Source organism: Schistocerca piceifrons, chromosome 6 (genome assembly GCF_021461385.2).
Source record: "Schistocerca piceifrons isolate TAMUIC-IGC-003096 chromosome 6, iqSchPice1.1, whole genome shotgun sequence".
Lineage (NCBI taxonomy): Eukaryota > Metazoa > Arthropoda > Insecta > Orthoptera > Acrididae > Schistocerca > Schistocerca piceifrons.
The window spans coordinates 364,894,033-364,903,678 of NC_060143.1; positions in this window are offsets into that span (position 1 = coordinate 364,894,033).

Here is a 9,646-nt window from a genome sequence, read left to right on the forward strand (position 1 = left end):
GGACCACATGCTCTACAGTGGCGCCCCCACATTAGACTCGGGGCCAGGAGTGCGAGCAGCCATGGCATATGGCACGACTGCCATAGACCTCTAGTGGTCATCGAGTTCCGTGCCATCTGGTGTGGATTCAAAACCTGCGGTGCTCGGTACCAGAGAGAGGCTTCATCCCCACCATAGCCCTCAATGGTACACAACCCCACAACAGGCTACAGAAGTCCATTCACCCCACCGCTGCCCCACACCGAACCTAGGGTTATTGGACCCCCCCCCCCCCCCCCCCCCCCCCCCCAAGGAATGTCTCATTCCAGACGAGTGTAACCTTGATGTTTGCATGGTAGAGTAATTATGGTGCACACATATGCGGAGACAGTGTTGGCACAGCAATCACCAACGTAGTGTAACTGAGGCGGAATAAGGGGAACCAGCCCACATTCACTGAGGCAGATGGAAAACTGCCTTAAAAACCATCCACAGGCTGGCTGGCACACCAGACCTTGACACAAATCTGCTGGGCGGATTCGTACCAGGGACCAGTATGCCTTCACACTTGGGAAGCAGTGCGTTAGACCACAAGGTTAGCCGAGTGGGCTAGTGCAGTCTAATGAATATATTACCAAGGTCACACACAGAGCTTCAGATGATTTGGACTGCAAAGCTGTCAATAGCCTGAGCAGCACACTTCTTTGCCTTTGCCAAACAGCTGTTATGTTAGTAACGAAGCTCGGGCAGTGTGCCCATGTACTGGCCACAAGACATATGTATGGTCAACTCAAAGCTCACAAAGAGATACATGCAAAGTGTGACAAGTGGTAATCTACAGTTTTCAGTGTTTATACTGGTTGGTATATGGAGCAATCAGTAAAGGAAACAAAAGAAAAGTTCAGAGTAGGTATCAAAATCCATGGAGAAGAAATAAAAACTTTGGAGGTTCGCTGATAACATTGTAATTCTGCCAGAGACAGCAAAGGACTTGGAAGAGCAGTTGAACGGAATGGACAGTATCTTGAAAGGAGGGTATAAGATGAATATTAACAAAAGCAAAACAAGGATAATGGAATGTAGTCGAATTAAGTTGGGTGATGCTGAGGGAATTAGATTAGGAAATGAAACACTTAAAGTAGTAAAGGAGTTTTTCTATTTGGGGAGCAAAATAACTCATGATGATCGAAGTAGAGAGGATATAAAATGTACACTGGCAATGGTAAGGAAAGCATTTCTGAAGAAGAGAAATTTGTTAACATCGAGTATAGATTTAAGTGTCAGGAAGTCGTTTCTGAAAGTGGAAGTGGAAGTGAAACATGGACGATAAATAGTTTGGACAAGAAGAGAATAGAAGCTTTCAAAATGTGGTGCTACAGAAGAATGCTGAATATTAGATGGGTAGATCACATAACTAATGAGGAGGTATTGAATAGAATTGGGGAGGAGTTTGTGGCATAACTTGACTAGAAGAAGGGATCGGTTGGTAGGACATGTTCTGAGGCATCAAGGGATCACAAGTTTAGTATTGGAGCGTAGTGTGGAGGGTAAAAACCGTAGATGAAGACCAAGAGATGAATACACTAAGCAGATTCAGAAAGATGTAGGTTGCAGTAGGTACTGGGAGACGAAGAAGCTTGCACAGGATAAAGTAGCATGGAGAGCTGTATCAAACCAGTCTCAGGACTGAAGACCACAAAAACAACAACTGGTTGGTTTGCATAATAGTCATTTGGTCTTATCAGAAATATCTGTATGTTGTTATGGAAGTTAAGTGATTTATTAGTGTATATGCCAAGGTATCGTGTTGCTGTGTTGTGTGTTACGGAAGCCTTGTCTAGTTTGATCTTAGGGTTCCTTTGTAGTTTGCCTTTCAGCAATATGTAGGCTGTTACATTGTCTGCTATGAATTTATTGCTTTTACACCAGTTGTTTATCTGTGTATGCTGTTCAGTCAGCTGCTACTATCATGACCAAATCATCTGCATAAGCAATGACTCCACTGGAGTGTTCACATTCCTCTACCAGTTGTATTCGTTCAAAGACAATACTCCAAAAAACTGGCCTACAGACAGAGCACTGTGGGAATCCGTTACTGGTTTTCTTCACAACCTTACAATGTACAGCAAGTCACTTTACAAGAGTCAAGGAGATTGTTATATAGCACTGAAAGTATCTGCAATTCTCTAAGATATGCAAACATCTTGCATCATCTGTTGATTTCAAACAATTCTGTGGTCAGGGTATCTGCACATTTTTTGGCAAGCACTCCACAACAGTTGTATTCTGAATTAATTTTATTAAGGCACTTACAGCCACATCATTAGGTGCATACAGACATTAAAACACAGTAAACAATGTGGCATAAAATATAGAAGGTCTAACTCTCATAGTTAAAACCATACTGTCCTTGGGTGGAATGTCAGTGAATAAAAAATTGGGTGATCAAAAACATTGTATGCAATGTAACAAGGACATACCAGCAAGTAAACACAACATGGAGCCATCCATGTGAGCCAAAGAATGTGGCCGGGGACAGGGGGGGGGGGGTTCCAATGGCTGACTGGCCATTATTCAGAAAAAGCTTATTCTTATTTTCAAAGCCTGTAAGTCTATTAATTGCAGTCCCTGTAAGTACAGGTGGTCACTCTGTGTAAGTTCTTCCAATACTTTTCAATTGACTATCGATCTCAAGGCCCTCTCACTTACCACTGCGATATCAGTGTAACTTGTGTGGCCAGACATGTGGGTGGTTGACCTCTTTGTTTAATATGTACAAGTTTGATATCACTTATTATTTGTCACCTTACATCAGTTGTGCCTGTCACAGCATGGAGCATGTGCTTATTTATTTTTGCACACATTATTAATGGTCTGTCAGCTGCATAAACTGCCATGTCTTGCATTTGTTAAGCGTAACGGTCCCTTTTACGGCTGTGTTGGGCATAAAATGTTGCTGTCACCCATGTCTTGGTTTGGCATCAATTTTTACTGCCACAACGTGGCTAATGGACAGTTGTACAATTGCTGTCACATTTATTACTGCCATAATAGATAGCTACCATGCTTTGGTTATCTCTAGAGATCACTATGACATGGAGGGGGGGGGGGGGGGAGGGGGGAGGGCATAAGTAGGGGAGAGGAATGTTAGTTTTGCCTCCCTTGTTTAAGGTTCTTAGAGACATCAAGTCTGCACCAAGCTCTTCCACCACTCTGCCTAATTTGCTGCGGCATTAAGTCATAATATCTTAATGACTGCCATTCAATGAAACTGTAAGACTACAGTGTGGACTTAGTGTGATCGAAGTGTGTCTCAGCACATGTTCTTACTAAGTCCTTATAGATTTGGTCAAGGTTCAATGTTTCAGATCTTCTCGCTCACACTTTAATTAGAATATGATGTAGTTCTCTAGGGTCAGTTGGTAGGCTTTCTGACCTTAACGTCATACAATCAGTCTCTTGCATCATTGGATAACAGGTATTATTCTCTAGTGGGTGTATTAGTCATGTAACTAGCCACTGTGCAGTTTGAACAAAATCTTTGTTTTCAAGTCTATTTAGTCTAATGTCTTCGAGTATAGTCTCATAGTTTAGATGGTGACAGATAGATAGTGATTCTGTGTTGGTCAGCATTGATGATGGAGTCAATTTCTCCATGCTGTCTATTTCTTCAGAACTAGAAGCAGTCCTGTAACAGCTCACTGATTGTGGCAGCACCTCTGCATCATTTGATGTCAGTGATGCAGAGCCTGACACAGCAACATCCAGTGGTGAGGCAGTGTTTCTCTCCTTGCCGTTATTCTTGATTGATGGTTCATGTGTGGTGGGAGTTAGGTGTTGTGAAGACATCACTTACACTTACATCACTTGGGTTTGCAGTATTCACTTATGTATTCACATCTGTAAATCCATCTGAGACAGAGCTTACTAGCTTAATGTAGCCCCAACACTTTGTGTTGTCATATGGGGTTTTCTGACTTTGATTCTCCTTTGTGTATGCAGCAACAGCAAGTCTTGCTGCTGTATAATTTGTGTGTGTGTGTAAATATGTTGTGTGACATTGTCTGATGAGTCATCATCCTGCAGTTTCCCACAATTAGCACCATATGATGTCTTCTGTGCAGTTTGTAATCTGCTTTTTATTGTTAATTTCAGCAGTTTCCACACTTGAGTAGTTTCAGTTTGATGTAGGTCTGTAACTGTTGTACAGCTCTGTGTGTTGGAATACTTGTTTCAGTCCTCAATGTTTATTTGTGGTGTAACTTTGTTTCTGTTTATATGTGTGCTGTGATGAATTTCTCCTGAGTTTGTATTTAATACCTCTTCTTCTGCTTCTTTAATCCATAGCAGCTGATTTGTCTGAATGGTGGCCCACTGCAAGAGTTCCCATTTCACTTGCCTTGCCACCCCATAATTAATTGAGATTGCCATTGTCATTTGAGGGGCAATCATAACATTTCCATTTGACTGCTGTTATCCTTTTCTTGGCTGCTGAAGGACATCCTCAAGAGAATGAAGATTGTGTATGGGGCAGCACATCTATCGAAAATCACCACTGGGGAACAGTGCACCAAGTTCCATCCTGGTCACGATTTGACACAAGACACCAGCCAATTGGAGAGGACAACTTCATCTCTTACAGACAACACTGAAGTGGGAGACACTTGAGCACCAACCCTACAGTCCTGATCTCTCCCTATGCAATTATCACTCCTTCATTCCTTACAAAAGACCTTGAAGGGTCAACAATTCCTGTTAGATATGCCCGCAGCAGGACATGGTGTCCAAACAGGTATCTTCAATCTAGTGCATCAGTGGGATGGTTGCCTTAATGCTCATGGTGATTTTGCCTGATTGGCATACTAATTCTGGATTGTATGGCCTTCAGATGGAAACTTTTTGACTGCCTTTATATCATTGATGTATTCTATAGCATCTACCTAGCTCAGCTGGACCACCTGTGTATGCACTAGTGGATTGAAAATGTCTGTGTTATGTTTATTCTCATTATGTCAGCCCGCCTTCCTTCACCCTCATTTATGGTGATATGCACCTGTGTTTTGAAGCTCACTTGCCTTCGCTTTCATTGAGGGTTATTTGTACCTGTGCTGTGAGTCTCTTTTGTTTCCTACGTCCTCCAAATATCTTGTTCAGCGCTCTCATTTTACTATCGTATTTGTCAATTTCTTATTTTAGTCAAACTAAATCCTTTCCAACAGCTTATTCAGAAATTGATATGTTGGGCAGCCTGCTACACTGCCTTTATTAGAGCCTTGCCTATTTCTTTTCTTGAAGAGGTTGTAGCCTGCACTGACTTCCTCGTTTTTACATTCTTTTTTATGCCTGTGAGCTGTACACTTTTTGCACACTTTGTCAGTCTCACTGTGGACTTTGGTGGGATGATTGAGATTGCAGCATGTATAACATTTGGTTACAGCTAGATAGTCATAACCAATTTTAACATAGAGAAACTGTGTCCAAATGCAGAGGCATATCACCCCGTGACTGATTTGGTCGCCATGTTGGAAAACAACAACAACAAGGAATTACATAGTGATTTTAGTGTCAGCAGCGCCGTAGTGTAGCCTTTGTCTCATCCACCCAGTTTCAGTGCAGACCACTAATCACAATAAGGCTAGCTTCAAAAGCTCTTTCATAGCTCTTTTCATTTGCACTATATCACAGGGTCCCTTCCATGTCCCCACTTCAACCACAATCCAAACACTTCTAACCACTAGACCTACTTATTTTCCCTTGGCTCCTTCCCATTACTCACACCAGCCTCAATGCAACATTACAAATGCATTTGTGCCTCAGTACACTTAAACTTCGCTTTTTATGTGCGTGTCTGTCATTTATCACAGTGTCATAAAAGTGATCTCTCTCTCTCTCTCTCTCCTTCTGTGTGTGTGTGTGTGTGTGTGTGTGTGTGTGTGTGTGTGTGTGTGTAACAGAGAGAGAGAGAGAGAGAGAGAGAGTAGCCATACTTTCAGTTTTTGGAAAATTATGCGTACTGCTCGCAGCAGGATAGTGAAAAAGCTATCACACATTTATGCTTTAAAGTTAATGCTGCTTATTATTTGTCATGATTTACAGAGTCATTTTCAGAAGAAATTGCGACTGTTGTTTTTCTTTCCCACACATCCTCTGAATCAAGCTCCATGATGCCACTGCCTAACTGCAAAGAGTCTAAAGAAAATATCTGATAATAGCAATGTCAATTATTTAGAGGAGGCACTGAGTAGCAGACATACACATTTAAAAGAAGACAGTTGGGTAATCCAGTTTCAACTAAAGTCCTTCATCAGATGAACATTGTCATTATTGTTATTATTATTATTATTATTATTATTATTATTCCATTTCTGATTTTTCATTTTTTAATAGATCTACGTGATAAAGAGCCCAAACACTATAAGCCAATTTACAACATAAATCGTCATATATCTCAAAAACTGACAGTCAACATTTCAGCCTATAACGAGATCTATGTTCAATACTTCATATGTGAATGGTGATTATACAAAAAAAAAAAAAAAAAAATTATTCATAAGATATTATTGCTGTAATAGAGTTTCACTGAATAATTTATAGTTTTTTCTACAACTAGCTATTAGATTACTATTCATCACACAGAGGAGACACTGAGCAGCAGGCAAGTAGACTGCTGATACCTGAAAGTAGACTCTTGGATAATCTATCACAATAAGTCCTTTGACAAATGTTGAAACATACACATACACACATTCACATGTGGGTGTGTGTGTGGGGGGGGGGGGGGGGGGGTTGATTTGTTGTCTACACCTGATGAAGGATGAGTGGGATCAGTGCTAGAGCACACTGAAAAGCTGTGATTTTATTGCTCTTCTGTGAAAACATGACAAACACTCACTCACACACCCCACACAATGTGATAAAACACTAAATTTCCAACAAGAGTTCTCTGAAATATTCAGTGTTCTCATGAGGAGACTGTGCCCTACAATCAAATGACCCATCCCACCTGCTATCTCTCATTGGCACTATATTTTGGGGGTATCAGACTTATTCATATTTGTATTTGTTTTTCTTTATTCAACCTGTAAATTATGATTAAATACATAGTTTTTACAACTGATATAGGATAAGTCAGGTTTAATATAGTACATCCAGGTTTACACATAGTGTGAATTAGAAAACAACATTCAATATGTGTTGAACACTGGTAACATAATTATAAATACAATAAGATGATTGAAAGAATAGTATGGTTAAGAATAATTATGTGATCAATTACACTATATTTTATTGGTGCTCCAAAAACTGAGAAGCAGAAAAGAAGCAGTGGTCAATCAAGTATCTTTTAGTTTCACTTTAAACTTAGATAAATTTTGTATCTGTTTCCGATACGGTGGCATGTGGTTATACAACACAATGCCCAGTATTGCGAGAGTGGAAATCACAATTATTCTTGAAGATATTTTCTTCCTTTTATACGCTTTCTTTTATGAAAATTAGAACGTCATAGATATATAAACAAGGAAGGGGGTGTATACTGAGACTTTTAAATATTGGTCTATGGGAGTCTCTGTTACTATTCTAACAATCTTTTTTCACAGTCACAATGTTTTTCTCCTACTTATGGAATTCCCCCAAAAGATAATTCATACATCAGTAGTGAATGGATACCGCTGAGGCACATTGTGACCACTGATGCACGGCTTTTATTTTGTGAGAGGATTCTTATACCATATTAAGTGTTTTTAACTTTTTATACATTATTCAGGTGTGTCTCCCATTTCTGGTTATCCTGAATATGTTTGCCTAAAAATTTTGTCACGTTCACAAATGAGAGTGTTTTTTTGTCAGTGTCAAAAATTACTGTTGTTAGGTGGAGTTTCTATGAAGTGTGGAAACTGACTGGCACAGTTTTTTCAGAATTTATTATTAGCTTATTTGTTTTGAACCATTGTGTTAACCACCCTACAGAATGGTTGATGAACTTGTGGTTGAAGCCTTCTGCTTTGAGTGTCTTGCAGGACCGAAAGCCATCTGTAATGACTTTACTGCCAGGCAGTATGAAATGCTTTATCAGACGCACTAAAGTGACTTTGTCTGTGGACAATACTGTGACAATGAAACACTTCCAGGACTCTCATTCTATTCCACTGAATACCCAGATATGATCAATTTCACTCTTTGAAGGTCGTCCTCTCTGCTTCTTCCTTCGCGCTATGTGAGATTCTTCCACTTCCAAAACTTTACTCGGTCCACCAATAGGGACACTGTCGTTCATCACTACCACGTAACATACTTTTCTGCAAAACCTGAAATAGTCGCACACGGTAGTAGCAGATAAGTCAATTTAACCATGCATTTACTTGCAAGGTGCAGGTTCGAATCCAGCAAGATAGAAGAGCTATGCTGGTCTGGATGGATAATTTGGAAGAGTCGAACCATGTATTCTTCCTGATACTCATTCATTTTCTGCACTGTCCACAGTGAAATTGTAATGGTATTTCAGCATCGAAACTCTTCTTACAAAGTTTTACACATTTCGCACCACCACAGTCTATGCAGTCCCTCCTTTCTTCATCCGGTAGTACTCCATATTTGTGACAAAATGTGAAACAATTTTCTACGCTGGATAAGCATGGAATTAGATTTTTCCATGTGAGAGAATCCGCCGAAGTAACGTCAAGAACACCAGACATCCCAATCCCTACCAACATGAATCATCTCGGTTTCCCTAGCGACTCACAAATAATCCATGGAGGTACATAACTTAGGCCAACTAAGAGAATGACGGAAAACAGATAAAAATGACAATCACAAATAATTGATCATAACGTCCACCTCCAATCGCATGATCGATTTTCAATCGCACGTTTGATATGTATCATTTGGACCACACGACTTTGATAGGCAATTATTCTTGGGAATTACCTAATCACTGCTCAATTCTTGATTTTTTACATCTTCGCAAAACACTATGTGGGAACAACATCAGAGCCACGTCACTGCCACAGCTCTTTTCCATGTCTACATGGCACATGTCTACAGGCAACAGTCCCACGAATATCAAGTGAACAACTCATTGTGCTAGTGCTGACCTCTTGTGGGATTCCAAGAACCTTTCAATTCACCCTTGTAAATAGTGATGTAGCAGTCTGTGAGATGTGCTATGCTGGCAAAATGGATAGAGTACTGTCCACAAAATGCTGTTTTGTAGTTCCTAGTTGAAGACTAGCACATAGTCTGGTTTTGTCACTGACATCCAAAAAAGGGGGAAGCTTAAGAATAAATCTTTCCGCTCTGCTGTTGAGTGTGCACTATTTTTGAAGCTTTCTGACAGATAAAAACTGTACCAAATTAGGTCTCAAACCCAGACACTTGCATTTCTCAGGAGACATTCTTACTGACAGAGCCATCCAGGACATTGCAGGTTCTCATATCTGGTATTTGCATTCTTGCTGATTTTTTGTTGCATGGACATTAGGCCATAGGCACGTTTTTGTGCGTAACATTTTGTCTTCTTATGATGGAGACATCAACAGAGGGTATAAAGATACAGATAGTCATTTGAGTTTTATACAACAGTCCAGGTCTTTACAGCCTCTAAAGATGTCTCCAGCGTTAGGAGACAAAAAATTAGGTACAGAAACTTGCCTTAGACAACATCCTCATG